The sequence below is a fragment of the Ambystoma mexicanum genome, chromosome 12 (genome assembly GCF_040938575.1).
Source record: "Ambystoma mexicanum isolate Mex_15411 chromosome 12, UKY_AmexF1_1, whole genome shotgun sequence".
Classification (NCBI taxonomy): domain Eukaryota; kingdom Metazoa; phylum Chordata; class Amphibia; order Caudata; family Ambystomatidae; genus Ambystoma; species Ambystoma mexicanum.
The window spans coordinates 242580028-242591181 of NC_090936.1; the positions used below are offsets into that span (position 1 = coordinate 242580028).

The 11154-nt window shown below is 41.9% G+C and overlaps 1 long non-coding RNA gene across 1 annotated transcript; it reads left to right on the forward strand.

Moving 5' to 3' along the window:
- Window positions 1-8735: 8735 nt before the first annotated feature.
- LOC138512957 (uncharacterized) lies at window positions 8736-9952 on the forward strand. Its single transcript, XR_011281633.1, has 4 exons — window positions 8736-8784; window positions 8907-9098; window positions 9264-9411; window positions 9760-9952. It is a non-coding gene; the product is annotated as an uncharacterized lncRNA (long non-coding RNA).
- Window positions 9953-11154: the final 1202 nt, after the last annotated feature.

Genomic DNA, 11154 nt, shown 5'->3' on the forward strand with positions numbered 1-11154 from the left:
ATGGCCGAGATTCAGGCTGCAGCGCTGAATAAAAATGTTACATTCATCCGGCACTATTTCCTTCTTTTTCATAAATGAACAATGGAGCCCGTTTAAATATATCAACTTGCATCTCAACCCTGTCACTTATTCACCAGAAAACAAATCTGATTCTACATTTCCTACATGCCAGGAGACTTTGCACAGCTCGAATATCCATACATTTTATGAAATGGGCCACTTTACCCCAATGTACCAATGTTTTGCACTCATAAGCAATGGTCTAAATCGCATTGAATATTACGACCACATTGATGTTTCACTGATTTCAGGCAACCGTCTCTTGTGTGAAGGTGCTGAAATCCAGGCAAAGGGGTGGGGTGTCCAAATCTTATGTAGCCAGTAATTTCCAAAGGGTCCTAACAGTTAACAATGCAATATTTGGTGCAGATTGGTGAAACAGTATGGAATTGTATAAGAAACTAGGCTTCCCCATGCCACAAACCCACAAATGTTGACTTTTGTTGAGATCCAGGAATGGGCTGGGGTGTCCAAATGTCATGTAGCCAGTAATGGCTGCAGGTTCCTAACAGGTAACTATGAAAAGGTTGGTGCAGATTGGTGAAACAGTGTGGAACTTAATAAGGAACAATGCTTCGCCATGCTACAAACAAACCCACACATTTTCACTTTTGTAAATATAGAAGATTGAGGCCAAACACTGCTTTCTGATATCATGATATTGGGGGCATATGAACAAAACACTGGCATAATTTGCTGTTAGACAGAAATGGCAGTATTTCCCATTATTATCGGGTCATCCCCATGTGAAATCCGCCACCAGAAAAATATTAAATCTGAATTTAAGATATACAGATCCTTTCCTGGTGGAAGAATGTTGCCTAAATAGGGCTTGGCTAAAATAACGCTTTTTGACCAGCTAATCGGACACGATTATGTTGGCAGAGTTCCAATGAATTATATTACACCTATTCATACAAATGTACAGTTTTCGTTAACTGCATACACATTGCTGTCACTCTGTAATGGGCATCTTGCATTTTTTTAATAGTTTTTAATGGATACAAAATGGCACAATGTTTATTTGAATTGGCAGGCACTTATAGAAAATGTACAAAGTGTCCACTGATGCTAACATTTTAATAGTAATTTGGCCTGAATATAGAAGAACCCTGTAATGCATTTGTTAACTTACATTACTGTTTTAATAATGCAGAAATTCAGTTATATTCCATTCCACTTGTTTGTAAATATTTTTCCGTTTCCCTTCACAGCTTTCAAAATACTTTCTGCAGAGACATTGACCCCTTGCATTATTCAATATTCTCTCATGGTTGGAAGAAGGTGAGGTTTCATTTGAGGTGATGGAGACTTATAGATAATTCATCATACCACCACTGATGTTAATATGCCACTAGTCACTCAGTGGGTTGAATAAAGCAAATCCTAAAATGTATCACTTTTGGAGAGGGTGTGACGTAATGTTATGCAACACCAGAGAGTCAAGTAACGCTGCTTTGAACATCGCACTTGGTTAGTTCTGTGAATTTGCCATCTTGTCATTGAGGAACTGGAGCTAATGTGTTTTTGGAAACAACTGTTTAGGCGGTGGCAAGTTCTGAAATTAACACAAAGACAATTCACACTGTAGAACATGAAAATACATCTCATCAAATTATTCCAGTTGAAACTTGCATGAATATAAAATTAAAGGAAAAAATATAACTGACTGATTTTGTGTGAACAAGCTTGAAAGACCCTTCACCATAAAAATCATGCGTGCTTCACTGCTGGGCACACTGGTGGGCCTCAAGTTCTGTCAATGACTTAAGTACCTAACAAAGGATCATGTTTGCAGTTCTCATTTCTCAGGCAGAAATTAACTACATTGCCTGGGGTCCGGTCTTCCCTGTTCGAAGGAGGCCCTCTGTGCATTATTGTATATTAAGTAGCAATAACAGGACTAATGAATGTCATCAACATTTCCTAGAGTGACAGTAGGACCTGGTACTGTTATGGTGGGCAGTTATTGGTGAGAGGGCTACTGTTGAGATCTTTGTGGTTCATACCAGTACTGTGCATAGTGTTGTATCATGTGGCAATGCAAATATTTGATGCCCAACTAAATTCTTGACTTTCCCAGAAACACATTTTTCTAGCACACAGAACATGTAGCAAGGTTCAGTTGTTCTTCTGGGCAAAGAAAACCTGTCCTCCTATGCTCGCTCGGCCAAGTAGATGATGGTATTGTTGGTGGTCTGGCTGTCACAGGATGGGATTTTGTACTTTTATATCTGCTAGCTTGTCTTAGAACTACCCTGTACAAAGGTAGCAGAGTAGATTGTGTTGATCATCCAGACTCTATAACGTGGACGTTGTTCTCCTCCTTCACCTCCTCCTCTGTATTAATGGTTTCCAAAATCATATTTTATAGCCTGCATGCAGATGGGTAGTGCTGGTCATTGGGCTGGATTTTCCTGAATCAGAGGCCTTTACGCCCTTCAAGGGTTTTAATATTTTTAATTTGCTTTGTTGATGAAGTCAGGATTTGAGGCTTACCCGCAACAGCATCTGAACGTCTGTTCGGTGTAACAATTTACATGTGAATATGATTGTTAGGATTGCACTGTGCAGAAAATAACTAAGCAAGCTTTGTAGATTTAAAAGGTGTGCAAGTTTTATACTTTGCTTGCAACAACATAGGAAATACACCTCCTCTCTTAGGTTATTATCCAGGTGTTAATGAATTGGTGTCCTGAAATTAAATGTTTATTTATGGGTGGAGTGCAGGCATCATGAAGTAGACACAGAAAACTGAATAGAATTTGGGCTACAAACTTTTATTAATATAAAATGAAGGTTGGAAGAAGGCCTTACTTGCCCTATGCTGAGGTGGGATTTCCCTACCTAACTGAAACTAATGATAGTCTGTGTTACGAAGTCCAACGCAAATGTGTCTGTGTTACGAAGTCCAAAGCAAATGTCTGTCTGTGTCCAAAAAACCTATACTTGCCCTCATATCTAATTGTATACCATGTGTAGGGATGTCAGCATCAAATGAGAAGTGTTCAAATAAAAGTTCAGAGCTTCTTTCTTCCAGCTCTTAGGTGGAAAAGGGGTCCTTCCCCAAGGTTCAAACTGTTCACATTACCAAAGAGGAGTTCCCTTCACCAAGCTTTGAAGTCTTCCAATGTTTCAAAATAACACAATTCCTTGGCATATTTAATGTTCCAAAATAACACAACTCCTTGGGATATTTCCCAGCTCTGCGGGTTTGGTTACCATTTTACCAAAGTTCTGTTCCGCAATTTCAGTTCAAAGAAGATTTTCTTTATTCAATAACCACAATTTTAAAAAAGTGGCTTTTCCTTAGGTGTGTGTATTCGGTCTAGGTGCAGTTGTCGGACCATACAGTCCACCCATTAAAGGTCACGCAACAAACACACCTTACTTGAATCTGTTTCATAGGTATCTTGCGAAAGTTTCAACTTCACAGTGAGGCTTGACTTAGTATCCTTTCAAGTGCCCTTGAAGCTTTATTACCACTCGTTTTGCCATCATTCACTTTTTTGGCAGCTTCACTTGTAAAAACACCTTAGGCTTTCCAGTACACATTCCTGCTAGGAAACTCTGTTACTGATATAGTTATTTTACACAATCCATCATAAGCTTCCCAGGACACTCTGCTACTATGAAATGTATTCTCTTTTTCAGGTGTCTTGATCAAAGCATCTGGCGCCAGGTTTCCCTTGCATCCAGCTTTGTTACTATTATAGTTCTTTTGCACAATAAGTCTTGGCTGTTGACAATGCTTGCTTATTTAACTCTTGGCAATGCTTGCTTATTTGACACTTGGCAATGTTTTGCTTTACGGCTTCTCATCATGTTAATTACTTGTTCCCCATCAGATTCCTCATATTCAATTCAGATATTCAAAATTAAAGGTCTCTTTTCACTGAGGCAGACTCACCGGTTTTCTCACGGTCTGTTTTCCATTTTCTGCAGCTTTCCGGTGAATCGTCTCCACTCGCGGTCTGCTCCACAGATGCGGTCTGCTTGCGCTGGTTCCTTCTGGCATACAGCGTCTTCCACGGCTTCCTCGCTTCACGCTGTTTACTTCGGAGGTCGGGTAAACTGTAGTCAGCAGCCCTCCACCTATGAGCTTTTGGGAGTCTCTCCAATGCTGACGGTACCTTCGCTCCATTCCACTCTGTGTTCTCAGTGCCACCTCAGCCTGCCAATGAGCCGCTCTCGCTCGCTGCACCGGATTACGCTCTCTGTACCTCCCAGCGACTTGGGAATGTGCCTTACAGCCACCACAACTTCTGCCCTACAACTCTTCTTAGTGCTCTTCAATGTGCTTCTTTCAATGCTTCTCCTCAAGCCTCTCAGTTGAGCCTGTTTTAAAGGTCCTGACTCCATGATAATTAATCTAACAACTAGACTGCTCGTGTTTCTTCTTCCAGTCTGTCTTCTGTGTTGATGGTGGCCTCCACTTCTGAGTACCTAAGTCGTGTTGATGTAAGAATCCAAAAAGAGAGGATGTATGGCTCTGATGTATCCCTTCCTCATCCCAGTACCTGACTGATTTTTACTGGGAGATGATTTATGTAAAAGATATTGAAGGGACTTGTAATTATGTACAAAGGCCTGGGGGATATTAGATTCATTAGAAAAGGGAAATGGGGGATTCAGTAATCCACCTCCAGATCTCCAAACCAACAGGAAGAGACGCTGTCCATCTCGCGTCACTGTATTTTTACTGGTGGATTAATCATGTGATCATACACTTCCAGACCCAGACTACTCGGGAGCCGTATTACGCATGGAGACCCTTTGCCAGCTATGGGTAAGCATTTTTTTCACGCCTTCTTTGCCCCTATGGGTAAGCATTTTTTTCACGCCCTCTTTGCCCCATTTGCGACATAGGCTCAGGTCAGGTGGGGCATTAACCATGAGACGCCAGATCGATTGTTCGATAACAGTCTCAATTGTTCCCTACCCCAGCATATCCGGGAACACACTGAGTTGCCTTTCTTCCTCCACTCATGGAGATTCCTCCGCGTCCCCAGGCACACACGGCCTCCAGCCACGCCAATTGGTGCCAGCACTCTTCAACCATTTACTCAGGTGAACGAAAGCTGCACCACAGAATGCGTTAAGAGACGACTATCTCCACAATCTACATCCGATCAAGGTAAATCCAACCAAGATGTCATACCAATGCTTCCGTGTGTAATACATATAAGAGCACATATTGCTACAGGAATCAATATGACCATAAGCAGACTATGTTTCATGATATTCACTCACAGTTCTGGAAACATATGCAATTCTGTAACTCCCCACAGATACTTCCTCTATCATCCGGCTGCCTGAAATGAGCTTCCAATACCACTTAGATCCATAGCTCCAATCATTGAAGCCCGGTGCCACTTGATTTTCTAAATTGGGTACTGCATAACCCAACCGGATCTCTCTTGCCACCATAGATGTATGGTAAGCTTTGTCTGGACTCATTGTACTTGACACTAAGATCTTAATAGCATTCAGCTTGAGTCACTAAGCCATAATGCTCCTTCATTGCTGTTGAATATTGTCCAACTCAGAACCGCTAGCTGTTCAATTCTATACTGCACTTTTTGGATTGTGGTAGTGAACTACAGAAATTACTGCTGTGCCTTCCATTTCTCCTCTCCCTTTCTACTCTTGCATGCCCCGTAGAAAATAGATTTTTCTAAACTGTGACGTCTCTTCTGATTAATCAGAATGGGAGCGCATATTGTTGAATTGAACATATGCTTATTAGACAAATGGATAGTGATACCATTGTCTATTCTATTGCAGGTGATGCCCTGGGCTACCAGTTGTTGAATCATGGACTCCCATTTAACCCTCAATTCAGAGGAGCCTGGAAGATTAGGACTTCCAACACAGAGTGACCCGCAGCATGCAGGCATTATGGTGAATCTGTCATCTTATACACCAACAGAAGATGAAAAGAAAGTAATTGAGAGAGGCATGGGGTTCGTTCACACCAATTTACATGACCCTTTTAGCTTCCGCCAGGAATTTTTTCACTTTATGAGGAAGATTCACCTCGTCCAACATTTTCAAGGCACACATCACGAGCCAGAAATATCAGATGCCAACTTACACAATAAATCTTCATATTGTGTACCTTCACAGGCACAAAGTGCTGAGGCCAAAGTATTCTAAATGAGTGTTCTATATGACTTGGAAGTACTAGAAAAGTAGACAAGGGCTAAACCTATTTTCACAAACATGAGCACCACAGAGAAATTGGCACTGAGAAATCTCTTAGGCAATGAGACCATCGTAATCCGCACAGCGGACAAAGGGGGAGCAATTGTCCTACAAGATAGGGACAAATACGTAAGAGAATGCAATAAACAACTCCTGGACGTAGACTGTTATCTTCATCTTGAGGGTGATCCCACCACGAGACTTAAAGAAATCATCAGTCTCAAAGTTGAAAAAGCACGACAGAGAGGCTGGATTCTCCCAAGGAAGCGGATTTCCTAACCAAAGAAAAACCTCGAATACCTCCATTTTATACACTGCCAAAAATACACAAGTCTCTTTCGGAGCCACCAGGGAGACCAATAGTCTCAGGAGTAAACTCTGTGCTAGAACCTCCGTCCAGATTCGCTGAGGGCATTCCTCCAACCAATGGTCTGCAAAATGGCCTCCTATTTGCAGGATACCATGCAAATCATTAAAGAAGTTGAAGGTGCTCCTTTTGATCCCGACACTGAGATCCCATTAGGCCTCGATGTGGTGGCACTCTACACTAGCATCCCACAGAGAGCCTCCATCAGCATGTTGGAAGAAAAACTCCTCACAGACCACACAGTTGGTACAACACCTATTTCATTTGTACTGTGGTGTGCGGAAATGAGCCTGCGAGGAAGCTACTTTCATTTTAATGGTGATTTCTACCAGCACATTCAAGGGACTGCAATGGGTGCCATCCTAGCACCCAGTATCGCAAACCCCTACATGGAGCTCTTCGAGCGCACTATGATCCTACATATCAACAACCCATTTGTCAAAAACATCAGAAAATGGCGGCGATATATCAATGACATTTTTGTCATCTGGCACGGCCCAAAAAAAAGGGCTGATGGAATTTTTCCTTTGGGTCAATACCCAAGATAGGTTCCTGCAATTTACCTCCAGCTACAGTTGCGAAAGTCTAAACTTTCTAGATAACACAGTTACAGTAGACGCAATTTCCAAAGTCCTGTTTGTGAAACCCTACAATAAACCAATCGACAGGAATTCCGTGTTGTATTACAAAAGCTTTCACCCTAAACAAATAAGGGATAATCTCCCTCTGGGACAATTTTTAAGGCTCAAATGCAACAGCTCATACAAAACGGATTTTATGGATGGATCCATTAAAATGCAAAAATGCCTGTCAGTAAGGGGTTATCCACAAAAGGTAACCAGGAAAGCGCTCAAAAGGGCGAGAAATAACCATTGTGAGGCTCTTCTGGAGTACAAAGAGCATATCTCTGTTAAAGAGCAAACAGAAAAATTGGTGTTTGTCAACACCTACAGGAATATGACAAATGACATCAAAAAATCAATTTGAAAAATTGGAGAATTCTAGAAAAAAAGCGAGATCCTGGTCCCCAGACCCATGGTGGCTTTCAAACAGAGCAGAACATTAAAGATCATCTAACAAGAAGCGGCATCTCTTTGAAAATCCGCAAACAGACGACACTGACTGAAACGTGGAAGATGCCGCCTATAACAGGTCATTTTCCTTGTGGACATTGCACTTACTGTCAGAAAGAGTACCGAGGTTGATTTGGGTCTACGCTTCCCTTGGAAACAGAAGATGAATACTAATTGCAACTCTGCTATGGTGATCTACACCATCTTGTGCCCATGAACCAAACTCAACATAGGCAAAACTGACAGAAAGGTTAACTTAAAAATTGGGGAACACAAAAGCTGCCTCAAAAACCGCACAACTAATGCTCCAATGGTAGACTATTGGATTGAGCAAATGCATGTGCCCGATGACTTCAAATGGACAGTACTGTACAAACTCATGCCTAGTATGGACTCCAACAGAGACAACATCACATTGTTTCGGAAAGAAGAACTTATCTTCTTGACTAAAAGTGCAGTGTAGGGCCTCAACGAAAAAATGGATTGGCTAAACATATAATGCACAGGCTTATACTGTTCCTTTTATCCAACCAACATTAGGGATCTGAAGACATTGCAAACGCAGTCGGCTATATTCGGAATTTATATTCGCTTCTCCTGAGAGCAATAGCTTCCCAGAAACTAAACATATCTCAGTGGTGTTCTGGATATAAAATCCATTTTGGTAACCACCATCTGAGGGGCAGGTGACTAACAGCTTTGTAATGAGCCCGTCACGGTAATCGCATCATACTTTGATTTACCCATTAGGGCTGCAGCATTTTGCTAGGTTCTCTTTTATCCCCCTGCCTTTCTTTCTGCTGGCCCATAAAAGACATGGTTCCAGGATGTTCATTACCTTCAATTGGTACTTGAACAAACACAGCTCTCATGCCTCACGGCTGATTGAGTTTACATCATCTCAGGTTGCTATTACGTCAACGTAATCCGCCTCCGGATCTCCAAACCAATAGGAAGAGACGCTGTCCGTCTTGTGTCACAGTATTTTTACGTGCGGATTAATCATGTGATCACACACTTCCAGACTTAGATGATTCGGCAGCCGTATTACGGTTAAAGACCCTTTGCTAGTTACGGGTAAGCATTTTTCTCACGCCCTCTTTCCCCCGTTTGGAACATAGACTCAGGTCAGCCGGGGCATCAACCATGAGACGCCAGATCGATTGTTCGGTAACAGTCTCAATTGTTCCCTCCCCCAGCATATCCTGGAACACGCCGAGTTGCCTTTCTTCCTCCACTCATGGAGATTCCTCCGCGTCCCCAAGCGCACACGGCCTCCAGCCACGCCGATCGGTGCCAGCACTCTCATCAGCCATTTACTCAGGCGAACGAACGCTGCACCACAGAATGCGTTAAGAGATGACCATCACCACAATCCACATCCTATCAAGGTAAATCCAACCAAGCTGTCATTCCAATGCTTCCGTGTAATAAATGTATATACATTAGAGCACATATTGCGTGACTACAGGAATCAATATGACCATGAGCAGACTACATTTCATGACATTCACCCACAGTTCTGGAAACTTATGCAACTCCGTAACTCCACACAGATACTTCCTCTATCATCTGGCTGCCTGAAACGAGCTGCCAATACCACTTAAATCCAGAGCTCCAATCATTGAAGGACGGTGCCACTTGATTTTCTAAATTGGGTACTGCACAACCCAACCGGATCTCTCTCGCCACCACAGATGTATGGTAAGCTTTGTCTGGACTCATTGTACTAGACACTAAGATCCTAATGGCATTCAGCTCGAGTCACTAAGCCATAATGCTCCTTCATTGCTGTTGAATATTGCCCAACTCAGAACCGCTAGCTGTTCAATTCTATACTGCACTTTTTGGATTGTTGTAATGAACTACAGAAATTACTAATGTGCCTTCCATTTCACCTCTCAGTTCCTACTCTTGCATGCCCCTTAGAAAATGGATTTTTCTAAACTGTGACGTCTCTTCTGTTTAACCAGAATGGGAGCAAATATTGTTGAATTGAACATATGCTTAATAGACAAATGGATACTGATACCATTGCCTATTCTATTGCAGGTGATGCCCTGGGCTACCAGTTGTTGAATCATGGACTCCCATTTAATCCTCACTTCATTTTGTGGTTGATAAAGTGTTCAAAGTAGAAAAGTATTGCTTTTTTCATGATATATTGTTTTGTAATAGGTTTCAAAACATCCTTTTATGCTGCTGTATTACTAACTGCCAAATACAGTGCACAGAACTAACCCCAGACAGTCCCTGATGAATTTCCCTTTTACATTTTGCACATTCAGATCTGGAAAGAAACATGTTGGAAGAATATGTTAAAGGATAGTTCCGGGACTTTTTTTTTATTGTTCCTATGGTTCGGCCATGTGTTTTTAAGCATAAATCGGTAGATCGTAGAAAACTTTCCTATGGACCTTACCCGACTTTTCGTCCATTAACGCACTCGAAAACATCCGCCATTTTATGATAATCCTCTCACTTGCCGCATCGCCCTGGCTCACCTGCTTTTGCGGCACTAAATCAAATCCCCCGCCCCTGAAACAGACTTGATCAAAACATTCATATTCCCCGCCTCTATCCGTGACGTGACTGAGCTGCGTAGGCAAACGCGCCCAGGCGTCTTCTACGCGACTCCACACAGAACCAGGAAATCAACACAGATGAGCTCAAACAACACATCGCGCCACAATTGGGAATATGAAACTGTACTTTTAAATTAAACCGCAAGATTGTAAATTTGGTAAAGTACATTTATTTGACATCAAATGTTTTGAGAATATTCAGCGATTAGCATTTTTATTTGCTCACGTTCCAAAAAGTTAGTTTCGAGGCACACGATGTTCCTTTGCTGTACACAGGGTCTTAGATCATCTCACAATACAGCGCCACAATTCGGAATATGAAACAGTGGTTTAAAAGCAAACGGCAAGATTGTACATTTGGCAAAGTACATTTATTTGACATCAAATGTTTTGAGAATATTCAGCGATTTGCATTTTTAGTTGCTCTCGATCCAAAATATTTCGTCTTGAGGCAAGCGATGTTCGTGTGCAGTAGACAGGGTGTTGGTTTACGATAAAATAAGCTCTTCGGTCGCACTGATAATCGCATGGCTATTCCAACAACGAGGCACTAGGGCACCACAACGGTCTGTATGTTGCATCTAGCCGTTAGTACCGCGTAAGGGCATACTTGTACTTGGCGATCGTCCCACAAAATGGTCAGGGTGCTAACGTTGTTCACGCGGAGAAGCAACTGGCGGTTGAAAAACCCATCCGCCGGTGTCTGGTACTCGTGACACAGACAATAATGGACGATGTATCTATTTGAAAAACATAAAAAAAGGAAATTAGTCTCACCATCAGATCTTTATTAAAATTATTCATTTTATATATTAGGTCTGGAAATTATTTCATAGCTAGGACAGTGCAACTGGGTTTTCTA